The sequence below is a fragment of the Neofelis nebulosa genome, chromosome 4 (genome assembly GCF_028018385.1).
Source record: "Neofelis nebulosa isolate mNeoNeb1 chromosome 4, mNeoNeb1.pri, whole genome shotgun sequence".
Classification (NCBI taxonomy): domain Eukaryota; kingdom Metazoa; phylum Chordata; class Mammalia; order Carnivora; family Felidae; genus Neofelis; species Neofelis nebulosa.
The window spans coordinates 17,454,958-17,471,777 of NC_080785.1; the positions used below are offsets into that span (position 1 = coordinate 17,454,958).

A 16,820-nucleotide genomic window follows, 5' to 3' on the forward strand; every position below is an offset into this window, starting at 1 on the left:
CATTTTGAAAACATTTGTGGTGACACTGATTACGCTTACAGTTATCAGGACTTAGGAGAGATGACAAAAAAATACAGCTTTGCGACTTGTCTTTTCTTTCTTACTCTAAAGATACTCCACGGGGGCGCCTGGGTGGCTCAGTCGGGTAAGCGTCCGACTTCGGCTCAGGTCATGATCTCACGGTCTGTGAGTTCGAGCCCTGTGTCGGGCTCTGTGCTGACAGCTCAGAGCCTGGAGCCTGTTTCAGATTCTGTGTCTCCCTCTCTCTCTGACCCTCCCCCGTTCATGCTCTGTCTCTCTCTGTCTCAAAAATAAATAAACATTAAAAAAAAATTTTTAAAGATACTCCACGGACAACTTCTGTCAATTTGGCAGTAAGGGTGACGACATAGCTTCCCAATGACCTCATGAAATGGGGACGCAGAAGAAAGAAGTGGATTTTGACCTTGTTTTCTAAAAGGCTTCATCCATTATACTTCCCTCTGCTTTTTAAAAAAGATGTCCTACATCTCAAGGAACAAATACATTGTGCAATTTGTTTTCAATTATTCTTTATTATGTAAAGTGAAAAGGCTGAGTTGATATCTTCTTACAAGCATCAACAGTATTTAAAAAACCATATCGGTCCTAGGGCACCTGGGTGGCTCCGTCGGTTAAGCGCCGACTTCGGCTCAGGTCACGATCTCACGGTTTGTGAGTTCGAGTCCCACATCGTGCTCTGTGCTGACAGTTCAGAGCCTGGGACCTGCCTCAGATTCTGTGTCTCCCTCTCTCTCTCTGTCCCTCCCCTGTTCATTCTCTGTCTCTCAAAAATAAATAAACATTAAAAAAAATGAAAAATAAAATGAAAATTAAAAAAAAGTCAGTCCAAATAGATACTGCAAAGATTAATGAAAGCCCTAATTATTTACATGCAATTAGTAGCAAAAAAGACAAGATGAGATCTCTAAAACTTCCAGAAAGCAGGAAAGCAACTACTCTCAGGATCAGAGTAACCTGGGAAACCAGGGTCGATTCTTGGCAGGGACCCAAAACGATGACACAATGGTTGATTCATGTTCTGATAGGTTGGCACCATGTCACATCTACCATTAAAGTTTTGATAATCACTCATGTTGGAACCTCTGCCTTTCCACCCAAATCTCGCCACTAATTGAGACCCCTCTGTAAATCGTCAAGGAAACAGACGATGGGAAGTGGAGAAAAGAATCAGAAGTCCCACGCAAATAAGGAAGAATTAGAAGGGTTGTTTTTTGTTTGTTTTGTTTTGTTTGGAGCTCAAGTCTTTCTTGGAAGGAATTAAACTCTAAGGTTAAAAATAATCCTGTGGAGCATTTCGTAGCATAGTCATGGTGAAGGAATGAAATTGACAATGGTTTGGGTATCAGGATATTCAGACGCCAAATCCTGGCTTTGTCACTTCAACTCGTCGTCACCCACAGGACAAGCCACTAGTACTTCTCGATCACAGTCTCCTTAACTGTAAAATAAGGGTGTCAAACTAGATGAAGTTGGCTTTGCTAAATTCTTGAATGTGAAGCTGAAGGAACTACAGGTAAACTGAAAACGATGCAGTTGTCCCCAAGGTCATATTCTTAACCTCTATTCTATACTGCCTGACACTGGGGATGCCTTTTGAGAGACACTGGAGCCTCAAGTCAGGGACAGTGGTCAAAGCCTTTTCTTCTTACACTGTGGAGAAGCAGTGAAGGCCAGTGGAAGATTCCCGAAACCAGGGGAGCACAGGGCTGTGACTGCCGAGGCTGTGGCGGTGCAGGTCCGGGGGAACGCGTAGCCTTAGAGAGGGTCAAAGTGGGTATATGTGGGCCTCTCCTTCCCAGATGATACTCGTGTGTGATGACAGAGAGGGGTCAGGTCCGAGGGGAAAGTGGGGACACAAGCAGTGTTAGGCACAAAATAAGTGTTTAGCAAATATCTGCTGGTGAATGAATATGAGAACGAATAAATGAATCCTCCAATTCTATGCATTAGACCAAAGCTGTAGTATGGCAAGTTATCCAATATGGTACTTAGTTTCATGATGTGAATTGTTCTCTATTTTTGGTCATATATCTTGTGGATGGAGTAAAAAAAAAACAATCATGAGTCCTGCAAATCCATCCTGGTACAGGGAAAAAGGGTCTGTTTAAATCAAACGTGATCTATGCTAGCTAAAATTTGTTTTGACGTAGGTTCCACATAAAACTAAACAAGTTGTGTTCCTTTAAAAGTTCAGGTCCTAGATATTAATTACACTGAACTTAAATAAAGTAATAATACTACCATATACCTACAAACATAGCCCATAAAAAATTTTGCTCAGGTTTAGGTGAAGTGTTGGTCTCCAAAGCAGGAAAATGTGTCAGAAGGAAAGATTTATTCTGAAAAACACTTTTTTTTCTCTTTACCTAGAAAGAGAGATTCTTTGAGCTATTTCAGAAAATGATAACTTGCTATTATGAAACCAACAGAAGAAACAATTTGGGGTAGGAAGAAACTTCAAACTTTGAGCATACTAGTGGCACAAAATTATCATTAAATAAATATTTATTGAGCTCTGTTATATGACAAGAATAGATCTGGGCACAAGATTCAATGCTGAAAAGAAAAATTTAAAAAGAAAAAAACAAATCTTGCCCATATGGACCAGGTTTCTTCTAACGAAACCAGAGAATATCAATGACAATTCATTATATAAAGGAGTTAAATATATGATATGTGTGGAAACTGAAGAGTGGGCTCAAGCAAAGACATTAAAAGTCAAGTTAAAAAAGTGGGTATCATAAGCTGCCCAGTGCAAAGGTCATGTCTGAATACCGGGAATGACTAGATCAATGCTATCAAATAACATCACTTTTCCTGAAGGCAGAGAACAGAGAAAAGGGAGGAGGAGTATGAATGAACCTCTTAGGACTCTGTTGACTTCTCAAATAGAAACAAGAATGCTTGGTCTCCTATTGGGTAAAACAAAATAAGATTCATAGCGCTCCATTTACAGGTCAGTAGGAAGTATCTTGGGTAAATTTTTGGTTTTTACTTAGCTTCCTCAGGAGCCCTGACTGCTGAAGCTTGGAAAGTCAACTGGAAAGGAGAAATGGAAAACAAATAGCCCGTGGTGTCCTTTTTTTTTTTTACCTCTTCTTGTATATGCAGACTCAATGGAGTAGAAGAATGACCAAAACTGGATACACAAACCATTTAAGTTTTTCACGAGAAAGGTGAAAGATTTTTGTTGCTGGAATTACCAAATAAGTAATTTAAAAAAACCATCTTATAAAAAATAAAATAGAAAGAAAACAAAAATAGTTACATAAAAACCACAAGCCAACTAACAATGCTCTTTTCTCACTAATTGCTGAAATAGTAAAGGGAAGAAAAAGAGAATTAAAATATTCACAACATGAGTTCTGCTGTGACTATTATTAGAAAGCTCCAGAATTTAAGAACATGGAACTATATGATTAGAGAAAACCCAACACAAGAATAAAATAATACACGTAATGAAATGAGAAAAAAATATTTCTCGAATGCATAGCTAAAAGGTATCTTCAAGAGGTAAGAAAAAATCATTTGCTGATTTAATGAAAATACTAAAGAAAAACCAATGCAATGGAATATTATCCAGCACTAAAAAGCGACGAACTATCAAGCCATGAAAAGGCACGGGGGAACCTTAAATGCATGTTAGTAAATGAAAAAAGCCAATCTGAAAAGGCTCCATACCCTATGATTCCCAATATATGACATTCTGGAAGGAACGAAACTATAGAGATAATAAAAGGATCCAATGATTGCCAAAGGTTAGGAGGGATGGAGGGATAAATGGGAGAGCACAGAGGATTTTTAGGGCAATGAAACTACTCTTTATTATGCTATCATGGTAGATGTATGTCATTACATATTTGTCAAAACCCTGGTGTAAAACTATGGACTTGGGCCGATTATGATGTGTTAAAGTAGGCTCACCTACCGTAAGGAATGTACCAGTCTGGTGTAGGGTGTTGACAGTAGGGGAGTGCATAGGGGCAGGGAGTTTATAGGAATGCGCTGTGTTTTCTCCTTAACTTTGCCGTGAACCTAAATCCATTATAAAAAATACAGTTTATTTAAAAAAAAAAAAAAGCTACTGCAGTAAGAAAAGTTATCTTTCAGTAATTATACAGAGTAATACAAAAATACCCGTTTGAAGTTTAGATAACTGAACTATTGTTACTGCTCCATTTTCAATTATAGTGCAAATGTAAACTAGGGGCACATGGGAGTTTGAGAGAAAAAAAAAAAGGATTTTAAAAAGTACCCAAATATTTGCTGCAAGTGGAATGAGTAAGTCACACTAATTTCATTAAGAGCCGCAAACAGGGATAATGACCTTTCGAAAAATCTGACCAATACATGGTGCAGTGATTTCAATGATCTGCAATTTCTAAGTCTTAGGGAAATGAGCTAACGGATTTACAGCCGCCATCAATTACTTCTGAAAATGCATCCCGTACCAAAAGGTGCCAAAATACAGGAATTGGAGCGATATCTATTAAAGGAGAAGAGAGCAGCGCTGCCAATTATAGCCAAGTCTCTAGATTCAGTATCTACTAAAATAATGGGACCACACCAGAGGGAAAAATATAACAAACCTTAGGCACTCTAAAAGCTACAGAGAGACAGGGGCAATTAAGTAGCAGAGGATTGAGGAACCAAAGAAAGATCCAAGACCATGGGAACTTGCACTGTGGTAAAGAAACAAATGAGCTAGTTAACATCAAAAGAGGACACACCTGACGACCTCTTTTTTTTTTTTTTGTCCATGAAAACGACCCCTGGGATTTAATCTGAATGCTTCCATGATCCAAAGACATCGTTTTCTTTTCTTTTCTTTTTTTGAATATGGAAACTTGCTGGAATACAAATATGACCTCTTTTCTGTATCTCTGCTTGAAAATAAAAAACTCAATTGAATTTAATTGAAAATAAAAAAATCAAGTTTTCAGTAAATTCTTAAAGAGGTAGAAGCCATGGTATCTCCTCATAAATGAAGGAATTTTAAAGAGGAACGCTAAGGATGCGAATTTCCTGAAGGATATGTTATATAACAAACTAGGAGGGAGAAGAGCAATTATCACTTTAATTAATTAGGGCCCTGTTGTAGGTCCCTTGTGAAAGATAATCCTTGATTAAAAGTGTCAGTGTGTAAAAATATAGACTGATACTGAAATGTGAGAGTGTGAAATTTCAATTAATTGTAAAAAATTAGCTGGTATTGTCATTTACCAGTAGACACTAATGATTCTCTGGAGACTCTGGACATACAAACAAACAGAGTTGACAGTGTAAACAGAAATAGAATCAATCCACTCATGGTTCATCCCTCAAAATAATTCTTTTGGCCTTTTGTGTTTTTAGATCTGCAATGCAGAGGTTAATGTTAAGTAATAGCAATCGTTTTGCAGAGAAATGGAATACATGGAATAATACGAAACAGGAGATGAAATAATATTTTACTAGCACACAGTGTTTTTGCAGGCAACACAAACTCTCCAACATACATATGCTTTATAAATATTCATGAAATCATATTATCTGCCTTGGGAATTCCATACCTGGAAGCCTTGCTGAGACTCTTTCCCCCCGCTGTGCCTGGAAAGAGTTCCCGGGAACGAGGAAGGAGCAAGCATTTTCAAACTGAAGCCTAGAATTAGACTAAGCCAAGCGGTAAGTAGCCACAACACATTCTGAATCTCACCTGAGACCAATTTCTCGAACATAAACTTGGTTTTCATGATTCTCTTTCCTAAACACTAACTCAAGACCCGAAGTGTGATGTGCCTGTCTTTTTCTCTTCTCCCTCTTTTTCTTTCGCTTTATTATTGAAACTAGATGCCAAATGATAGAATGAGCCATTCTTCATTAAAAAAGAAAACAACCCTGCTTATGGCATAGTAAAACAAAACAAAACAAATTTTAAACTGTTCTTTGACATCAGGTAGGAGACTGATGCCTGTGGCAACAAACTCCCTCTAAGACCTAGAACAAACTTTTCTGTGTCAACGAGCTCCAGCTTCTGGACTTACAGAGAAAAAAACAAAGAGCAAACATCTAACACATAGGGTTGGCATGAAGTATAGGAATGATATACGTAAAGAAAGGGCATGGGTCCTAAAACTTGGTTGGTACCTAAGAAAGAGTGGCTGTTGTTTCCTTGTTTTTGTTGTGATTATGATGGTCACAGAAATGTATCTTGCCCCAAATTTGAAATTTTCCCTCACATGGAAATATCCAGTCACGCTCACTTTAAAATCAAAGCAAAAGTCTGACTCCTTGTTTACCTTCGAGTGACATCCATTGGCCAAGACAACAGAAATTAAACTACATCATCCACCACTCCTTGCCTCCAGTATTCCCAACACACAGTACAAGGGGAGAAAAACAAGTTTGTAACGTTGAGGCTTACATGAGGACATAATTGCCCACTCCACTGATAAAATCTGGCAGAAAAGTAATTTTGAGGAAGAAGCAAGAAACTAGCGGCCAGATCTGGGAAACACTTTGGCCCTGGGGCTGCTCTTTATCTTGTCCCTAAAATGAAACCAAGTGTCCTGATGCTCTCTAAAGAGCACAGTCAAGTAGGGTTTTCCTATCATTTTCTATTTTTATGCTGGTTATATGGTAGGAGACTTTTCTCTCTGGAGCAGGTGACGAGCAAGGCACAGGCTCTGAGAAAATCTTCATTGTGTCCCACAATATCCGATTGTGAAATGTATGTTCTTCTCTCTACCAATCAAATTTAGACCATGCTTGGATTTTATGAAGAGGGGGAGAAATCAGTCTTCTTGTAATTCTTTAACTCCCCATCGCACTCCTCCTAAAGATCTCCCCAGTGGTTAAACAGTCAAGAAATAATAGGCTGGTCTTCCTGTATTATTCCATCTTGTTTACTGGCTTGGCATAGTTGGGGAGGCAAGGCAGTAAAGCTCTTTGCTTTATTAAAGTGGTGACCAAAAGTGGTCATTAAAGTTCATGACCAAGGGTGAGCAAAAACATGAAGAAAAATCATTACAACTTTCCTGTTCCTAGAGGAGGGATTATATATGCTAGATCAGTCTGTTACTGAGGATCATGACAGGGCACCACCAACACTGTTAATTGGAACCAGTTAACAGTGAAATGTATGGCCATTAACATTTAAGACAATTCCCTCCCTCTTAACACCTCCTCCAGGGCTGCGAGAGAGGAAGAGAATGAGGGCCAGGTGGTTGGCCTGGGTGGCTTAGTAATGGAAACTTGGTCAGAAAACCAGATAGGAGAGAGCTACAGAGGAGCTCTGGAATAATGAAGAAATCTTCCCAGGAAGATGGCAGGGAGAATGAGAGGAATTGTGAAGGGGAACGAGTGAAGCAAAGCAGAGAAACGAAATCAAGTGCTTACGTCTTAAATGGCCAGGGCTGAGTTAACATAAGATAACGCATGTGGGGTCTGTGCCCCTCTCGATAAACAGGTACAGGGGCAGTGAAATGGAAGAGAAGCATCTTTCCCTATGGCTGCCCTCCCGAGTAGTTATTTATCTACTGATGATAAGAAAATCAAAGTCTCTGGCCACAACTCGTACGACGTCAGGGCGGCGACGTTCAGGTTGAGCATCCTATCTGTGTTCCTCTTCAATGCCCTTTAGATGCCAATTCTTCAATCTGGTATCATTTAAAATGTGGCCCTGTGATCACCCACCTCAGTATCACCTGAGATGCTAGTTAAAAAAATAGATTCCTGGGCCTGACCCCAAACCTGCTACCTTAAAATCTTTGCAAGAGAAACGGTATTTCAATGACTCAACCCATGAATTAATTTTTGAAAGGCCTTTTTAGGAGACAGTCACGGTTTAAGTTCTTCAGAGTCTGGTCATTCACAGCACTCTACCTGGTAACTCTTGAAGACCAACTGCTGAAAACGCGACCCCCAGTTCTACCATGAGATCAACACTCAAGGGCGTACAGGGTTCAGAAAAGAGAAGTCCTGGTTTTGAGACTTTTCTGAACCTAGGAAATAGAGAACTTGAAAATATGGCTCTGCTCCCACACTTTCTGCTATTCGTTTCCACTGACTGGAAGAATCCGCATCTTACAATTTTGTTGTTGCTACTGTTGCACATTATCCACAGGCTGGACATGTGAATTTCAACTGGTGTGTGCCCTAGGGAGATGCTTCTAGCTCCCTTGCCACGATGAAAGAGACTGGGAGACGATGCATACTGATGAAATTCCATACTGTTCCTGAAAACATTGGGAAAAGATGAAGCTCCACATTTCCAATCCATTTGAAACTTACGTGTTTATAAAATTACGGCCTCTGTTCTGCTCTCAGATCTCCTGGGCCTCCCTGGGAAGGTCCAGATGCGCTCAACCAGCAGCATCGGTTAATATCGTGCAAGTTGCCTGACACTTCCACAGGCCAAGCCTTTTGTAAACAGTGCAGTTTACTATCCAAGAACACAATTCAGCCAACCCCACAGAAAATGAAAAACCTGTGTTTTCACGTCCCAAGCACTTTGCTATAACGATCAAGTGCCAGAAGTGTCACTATTCTTATTTCGACTATGCATATCAAAACAACTAACATATACATGTACCCAGAACATATGACGCAGTGTGCCTGACTGTGGGAGATTAAATGAGATACAGAGTGTAAAATATTCAGCCACATCATAGCTTTTCTTAGCTACTGTTCTAAGTTTGGGTGATGGCCAGTATACGGGTCACGTTTCTCACTGCTTACTATCCTAATAATAAATTAGATAAAGAGGAGGAAGAAGAAGAGGAGGAGAATAAAGAGAAAAATAAATATACTGGCCAATATTTATTTTGCATTTCTCTCGGGTCGGTCATTATACAGCCGTTTATGTGTATTATCTCCTTGTGCAGTGGGAAAATATAGACACACAGAGAGAGATAGGACCTGGCAAAAAGGCTTTGGTCAGTTATGGAAGAAGATCTCATGTGGGTTTGAGTTTCAAGTTTACCCGACACAGTTGAGAAACAGTGAAGAATTTTTAACAAGAGAATGACATGTTCAGATTTGCATTTTAGAAAGGTCATGCTGGCAGTGTGAGGCATAGATTGTACTAGGGGAACACTGGAGGTGGGAGACCAGTTAGAAATGCAAGGCTCTGGTGACAGTTCAAGTGAGAGAAGCTAAAGGTCTGGAAAAGTTATGTGGATGGAGAGGAGGCAATTCTCAGAGACAGGTTGGACTGGGAGACACCATTAGATGGCGTGAGTAGAATCTGGACCGAGAACACAAGAAGACATTGCTTATTGGAGATCAACGTCACTTCTTCTAATGTGTCATGTAATTTGTGATTAATAATAATGTACAGGGGTGCCTGGGTGGCTCAGTTGGTTAAGCATCCAACTTCAGCTCAGGTCTTGATCTTGCAGTTCATGAGTTCGAGCCCCACGTCAGGCACTGGGCTGACAGCTCAGAGCCTGGAGCCTGCTTTGGATTCTGTGTCTCCCTCTCTCTCTGCCCCTCCCCTGCTCATGCCCTCTCTCTCTCTCTCTCTCTCTCAAAAATAAAAAAATAAAAAAAAATAATGTACAGATTGACATTACCATTCACACAACAGACAGTAAAACTTTCAAGTTTCTTATACAACAAAACAACTAAAAACTATTTACAATATAAAACTATCTATATCTATATCTATATCTATATCTATATCTATATCCTATCCAACAAGAAAATGTTCCCATTCTAAAGATAAAAGACTCCCATTTTGAAGTTTTAAAGACTTCAAAATATAGAAGATTCCATTAGATTCTTATTCAGAGATACCTTGGTGGAATCTCTTTGTCTCCCATAGAAATATTTTCACAGCAATTTTAAACATAGAAGGGTATAAATATCCCAGCTTTCCCATAACTTTCTAGAATTCTACAGAGTAAACAGCCCTATGTTCAGGCAATGAATTTCTTCGACTAATCCTTCTGCTTTAAAAAATATACTACTTACAGGTCTTTCTTGCTTGTGTCTATCTCAAATTAAAATTGGAAGTGAAATTTTCTCAAAGTTTAAAAAAGGATGTTCTCGCCCTATCCAAAGTACTGTGCTTCCTGTTCCTGAACACCAGAGGGCATCATTCAGTGAAAGCCAGGATTTGGGAGAGAGGGAAAGACAAGGAATTCCACTGCTAATGAAAGAAACTGATTTTTTAGTGTGTACCCTTATCTACCATGAAGCATTACCATGGTAACAGCACCAGTTAAGATGATTGTATATTTAGGTCACAGTATAAAAGAAGGAGCTTGAACATGAAGGGGGGGAAAGGGAAGTGAAATAAAGACAAGAATATATGAAGTGTGGAAGGAAGCAGACCAGCCAGAACCTACCTCACTCGCCCTTTGCCAATGGCTGTTTCCCAGAGCCACATCATGCCTTTCAAAACAAAGGTGGGTAGTAAATTCTAACTAAAATGAAAAGTTGCCACTGGAATTCAGAACCTTGAGCACTAGCAATCTTAATAAATTACGCGGAACTACTTCAGCATGGCAGAACGAAGAGAAAACTAGACTGGAAGTCGGGGTATGTGTGTTCTCAGGCAGTTCTTGGTCCTCTGAATCACGGTGGAAAAGCCACTTCGCCCACTTCCACACAGATCATGGGTCACTCTAAAAGATACCAACATCCTCCCTCATCCTTGCACACCAGACAGAAGAAAATCTTAGTACAGCCATAGGCGAAAAGAACATCTGCCAAAACACCAGGTGATTTCAGTGCCCTTGTTTTCCTTTGCCAGAGGCATTCACTGATTAATCAGAACAAGCATGTTGTGCCAAAGAAGAAGCTAGTTGGCACTGGATCTTTCTTGCTTAGGATTTAGGGGCTCCAACAAGCACATGCAGAGTTGAATCAAAAGGATGAGGAGAGGGGCGCCTGGGTGGCTCAGTTGGTTAAGCGTCTGACTTCGGCTCAGGTCACGATCTCGTGGTTTGTCAGTTCGAGCCCCACGTTGGGCTCTGTGCTGACAGCCCAGAGCCTGGAGCCTGATTTGGATTCTGTGTCTCTCTCATGTGCTCTGCCCCTCCCCCTCTCATGCTATGTCTCCCTTTCTCCAAAATAAATAAACGTCAAAAAAAAATGTTTAAAAAAAAGGATGAGGAGAACAATGCTGAACTCTGGACACCACAGTTCTGACTTCCCCAAACACAGGCAAAATGAATGCTGCCACCATTCCGAGAGCCAATCGGTACAGCACAAGACAACGACTGAAGTGCAACAGGCTGTGCGTTTGCATCCTGGGGCTGCAACTTACAAGCTGTGCAAAACTGGGCCGTTACCTGACCCCTCTGGATGCCTAACATGGGGAAGATAACATCTTCCTCGTAGCACTGTTGCAAGAATAAAATGAGAACTGCTTCACCTATTCGTTCATTCAACACATATTTAATGAGCTCTAGAATGTGCCAGACGCTATCTGAAACAGTGGGGATAAAGCACTAACAGATGATATAATACACGAAAGGTGCTTAGGACGGTGCCAGAGACTTAGAACACAATCTAAAAACTCATTTCCAAGGAAAAATAACCTGCTTCCTTTGTCCCACAGAAAGATACCACCGCCACCACCACGCCCCCCACCCCCCCGTGACCTAGCCGAGCTTTGGGGTATACAGTCGGTCCACTGGCTCTGACACCTTACAACAAAAACAGTCCCAACACCTGCCCCATGAACTGAAAGCAGACAAAGTGAAGACAGGGGATAGGACTGAAAGACAGGTAGTAACAGTCACAAGGAGAATATGGACAGTGTTTGATATATAGGAGTCTGAGAAAAATTACCCGGCACTCATACCATGAAATGTCCAGCCAGCTCAAACGTAAGTTTAAACGAGGAAAGCCAGTCCGTCAAGGAAAACGTGTCAGCAAATGTGTCAGTCGGTCTCTAGATCCTACTGAGGAAAGTGAAGAAGGATGAAGATCAGATCACAAGTGGGTTGTGAGTGCTTGGGTGTGGATAAGCACTGACACGCATTCTCTCACAGGCAGACCCCAAACAAAGCCTGACATCAGTGATGCGGGCTCCACCAAGCACTTCTGACGGCACACCCAGCTTCTCGACCTCATTGTTTTCTCTCCCATTCCTCTCTCCACTTCCTGTTATTCTACTGCCCCTCTTCTTCCCTTTTGCACTTGCCTTAACTTTGTCCACTGCTGTGGATCAGAGAGACAGGCACCTCCTCATCAGCCTGCCTCTTCTTCTCCACTGACTCGGGTGCCATGTTTTCCCTGCCAGCCAGGAAGGTTGGGGACTGCTGTTTCCTTCAGACCTCAGAGGCTGCCCCTCCCTCCTGTGCCCTTGGCCCTGGGGGCTGGCTGCCCTGGATTGGAAGTGGAAAATGTCACTAGAATGTACCTCCAAGTGCCTGATGTTGGGGTTATCTGCGCAAAGGGGATAGGGTCACATTTGGAGCAATGTCCCCAAATTGAAAGAATATGGGGACTCATCCTAAAGGGACTTTCACCTACACTTGACTGCTCTTCTTTCCATATCTGCCCCTGACGTTGAGAGCTGTAAAGGTTTTCTTTGGGTTCCCTTGAACTTGAACTATGATAGGGATATTCAAATCCACCTGTGTTGTCACTCCATTCCCTCTCCAGACACCCTGAGGCATCCTTACATAAACAACTATGCCTCTTTCTTTTGTGGGAAGACCAAGCATCTGTCAGGAAGCTCACCCTCAATTTTGGGTCCCAGGAATCTCCCCTCCTCCCACCCTACTTCATTCATAGAGTTTTAAAACCCTAAGCTCACTTGGCTGGAATTTCCACACCTTTTTAAGGGAATTTCCACACCTTTATCTTTCAGGTTTAATTGGCCTATTTGTTTAGCCCAGAAAAAATACAGAATCAACAGAATTTGCTTATCTATGTACTGCCTCAACTGGAACACATTACTAATATTAGCAATAAGCAATAAAAATTCACCTGGCATTAATATGTTACTTCTTGAGACTCTGGTGACGAATCCCGCAAAGCTGTAACCTTGCTGGCACAAGATTCTTCCCTCCATGTGAGGAGAGGCTCAAAAGTCCGGGTTCTAAATTGCAGCCCAGCACCGTTCCCAGCGTGAAACCGTCTCCCGGCCAAATCCACTAGGTTACCTCTATGATTATCAGTCCCCGTGTTGTCACCACCCCAAATACGGCATGCACACGTGCCTAATTGTGGCTTAAAGGGTATTGGCATCATTATTTGCTTATCAGTCAAAATGGAATCTCCTGCCATATGCTTTTCAGTACACCATATACACACACACAGACCGCCAACAACATGCAATGCGTGGCCTTTGCCCCAAGACACCGGGTTGAACACCAGGACTTTATGAGCTGCCTCACTTTCAGAGCTCTCTGAATCCAGGGAAACCAGAGGAGCCTGGAGGGAATTGAGGCGCTCATTACCCCAGAACCCAGCCATTTGGACTTCCCAGGGAGGACTGGGGAGAGGCTGCCCACCTGCTGCAGGGGCGTGGGGTGGGGGGGACTGGCCTGAGGCTTGCTGAAGGCAGAGGCCTGGTGTGCCCCAGCCTCTGGCCCCCTCGGAACGCAGTGGTCACAAGAGCGCAACAGCAGGAGCCAGAGCACAGGGCCATTTCCTCCAGAGCCTCCTCACCCTCACCCCACCCCCAAAGTCGACTTTTTCCCAGGCCTTCCCGGTCGCCCCGCGGTTTCCCTCTGGAGTCTGGAGGGCTCCCTCCTCTGAGTGGCCATGGCGGTGGGTGGCCGAGGCCGCAGGTGCCCGGGGCTGCGGAGCCGGGGCTGCGTGCCAGGGCGCGGGCTAGTGTGCGGTAGAGCGTGGGGACGTGTGTTTGTGTCGCTGGCTGCGTGTACTAGGGGACGACCGAACCACACGGCTGGCTGCCACGTACCCACTGCACCCAGCGCTAGGAGAAAGAGCAAGAAACGCAAAACAAACCGAGAGACAGACAGAGAGATGGAAAGGAACTAGAAAGTCAATGTGGGGGATTCCGAAGCTCAGGACTGGGAGGCGCCTGGCTCCGGCTGGGCTCGCAGTGCCTGGTCTGGCCAACTCGGAACCCTCCTGTGAATGAGGCCACAGACCTGCCATGGCCGTGAACTGACATAAGGACACGGGAGGGCGGCTTGGGTGAGCTATCGGCGGGCAGCTCTGCTTGCCTGAGGCGTTTACCTCCATTTCTCTGCTCTCCTCCTGCTTCTCTGCACCGACTCCCACAGATATTTCCACACAGGCAACAGCCTTGGTCTCCTGGCCTGGGACTGGTGGTGCCACGGAGCCTCGCAGGGATGATTTTGTGGCTCAAAGCAGCCTCGAGGACAGCGACGGGCAGGAGGGTAGAGAAAGGGATGGGGACGCTGGGGGAGACTGAGGCAGTAGGTCCGTGCTGCTTGCTGGGTCACTAACTCGGGGGAGTCGTCCCTTCTCAAAAGCTCTCCCAGGCGAGCCTGCTCCACCCCGCGGGGATGGGGGTCAGGGGCACGGGGCAGAGCGCACAGGTGGGATTCCTGCGCGATCCACCCGGCGCGGGCTTGGACCGCACCTCGCGGGTTCCGCGAGCTACAAGTTAGCGGCGACCACATAGGTCCGCAGGTGCGGACGACGAGGGGCGCTGTGGGTGCAGCGCCTCTAACCGCGACCCCGGACCCGGGGTGAGGTGGGGGTCGGGGGAGCCCGGGCAGGATCCGGGACCTCGCGGGCTCCGGGCTGGGGCAGCGTCCCCAAGCCCAGGCGGATGGATGACCTGGTGTGCAGGACCGAGGTGGGATGGGGTCGCGAGAGGCTTCCCCCTTCCTCCGTCCCGGGATCTTTCCTCGTTCTTATCGCCCCCTGCCCCTTGGCCGAGCAGCAAGCCTCCCTCCCGAGACGTGGCTCGACTGCCCGGGGCGCTGCTCGCAAGGCGGAGCCGGGGGTGCTGTGCGGACCCGGGCGAGCAGGGCCTCCACCCCAAACGCCCGGCAGACGTGGCCAGACCCCCCCCCCTCCGCCCCCCCACAGCGGGAAGGACCGTGAGAGGCAAGCAAGGGCGACGCTCTCCGAGTCTCTCCCACAACGGCATCTCGGGGAGGGGGCTGGGGGTCGGGGACCGCGGCGGGGCCGGCGGGCTGGAAGGAGGCGCGACGCCCCGCAGGCGCGGCTTCCAGGCTGCCTTAGCCACATTCCGCCGGACTCAGTGACCTGCGGAATCGCGCCCCCGCCCCGCGCTTTGCCTCGTTTGCCCCCTTCCTTCCAGACGCGCCATCACTGCCTTCGGCCCTCCAAGCCCCAGGAGTCAAAGTTTCCATCTTTGAATCTGCACTTACGGAGGACTACGGTCCGATTTCCCAGAACCCCCCATCCCCTCGCCACCTCGATCCCTCCACGCCGGGTCCTGGGGATTGGGAGGGACCAGCCGCGCCAGAGTCCCCCGGCGCGGGCGAGCGGGGAGCCGGGCAGCGTGGCGCCCTTACCTGCCGCGGGTTGTAGCTCCAGCTGCCTCCGGGGCTGCGATTTCCTCGGTGAAGGCTGGCAGGAGCGAGGAGCCCTTAGCAGGTTCGGGGCTGACTGGCCCGGGAAGGAGCTGCGCACCGCTCAGAGTCCGGAGCCGGCCGCCGGCTCGCTTGCTCCCTTGATCTTGCCAGAGAAAAGGGAAAGATTAGTTGGGGCCGCGACGCCCGGAGGGGTGGGGCGGGGAGGCGGGGAGAGAGCGGACCCAAAGGCGCGGACCGGAGCAGCGGGGCGCGGGCGCGCGCGGGCAGAGTCGCGCACCCCACACCGGTCCCGGTCACTTGGCGAGTCTGGAACCCCTTCGCGGTTCAGGCAGGAGTTACACTGGCGCTGCCCCCGCCCTCCACACCGAGCCCCCAAAGGAAACGCGAAGGGTACTTTCAAACCTGGCTTTCGCGGAGACGACGAGTCTGGAGAGCCAAACAGGACCGAGACCTGGATGGACCGGCGAGCCGGGCGGGATTCATTTCTTCACCGAAGTGCTGGGGGAAGTAGTAATTAGTGCGGGGGGGGGGGGACAACACCTACTTCAGTGCCCCTGGCGATTTCCTGGTGGGATCTGCGGTTTCAAGGCTCTTAGCCAACCTGCAGGCTGGCGTGTGTGTGCGCGCGCTCGTGTATGTGTGTGTGTGCGCGTGTGTGTATGTGTGTGTGTGTGTGTGTGTGTGTGTGTGTGTGTGTGCACGCGCGCGCGCGCTCGCTCTCCGGAGCGGGTCTCTGCGCCCGGGTGCCTTTGGTATATAGCAGGAGACCCTGTCTGTTTTCCTGCGTGTGTGTGCGATTAGCTGCAATGGGCGGACAGTTTCTGGAGAAGAGAACATTTACAATTTTCTTTCAATATGACAGGATTAGTTGCTGTTGAAGGCGCTCCTCCAATGAAATCTCCTCTGCTCTCTGATTTGGCGGTTCTTCTGAGCAAATATGACAGCCTTTTGTCCGGGCTCCTTTCGCTCCTCCACGTCCATCCCCAGAGCCCAGGTCTCCATCTGCAGTTTCTACACCAGAACCTTGACAGTTACCACCAGCAGCTGCAGCACCATCACCAACCACCCAGTCCCCTTCCTGCAAGTACATGATTGCTGTAAAGGTGACATAGGACACATTGGGAAGAACACAGTGTTGCTTCTCGATTGCGGAAGATGCTTAAGCTCAGTTTTTCCAGGTGGGAAAAATGTTAGAATGCATCCGCTATGCTTTGTAACCATGTAATCGTGCCGAACTGCTCACGGATTGCTTATTTCTTTGGGATACTGGCAAGTGTGTTACAGAAGTAATCTTTGTGGTGGTTGTTGTTGTTGTTGTTTCTCATTTTAAGC

General features: G+C 45.8%; 1 protein-coding gene across 3 annotated transcripts in view; it reads right to left on the reverse strand.

Moving 5' to 3' along the window:
• Positions 1–16,594, reverse strand: part of CHRM2 (cholinergic receptor muscarinic 2) — a 147,988-nt gene extending 131,394 nt beyond the window's left edge. For 2 of the 3 annotated variants that reach the window (XM_058724170.1, XM_058724172.1), the window contains exons 1-2: positions 15,891–16,286; positions 15,468–15,630 (exon numbers count right to left, since the gene is read on the reverse strand). The gene's annotated coding sequence lies outside the window, so the exon portion shown is untranslated. Of the gene's footprint in view, positions 1–15,467; positions 15,631–15,890 lie in introns of all 3 variants that reach the window. The other variant, XR_009260221.1, reaches the window with a different exon arrangement.
• Between the last annotated feature and the right edge of the window lie 226 nt (positions 16,595–16,820).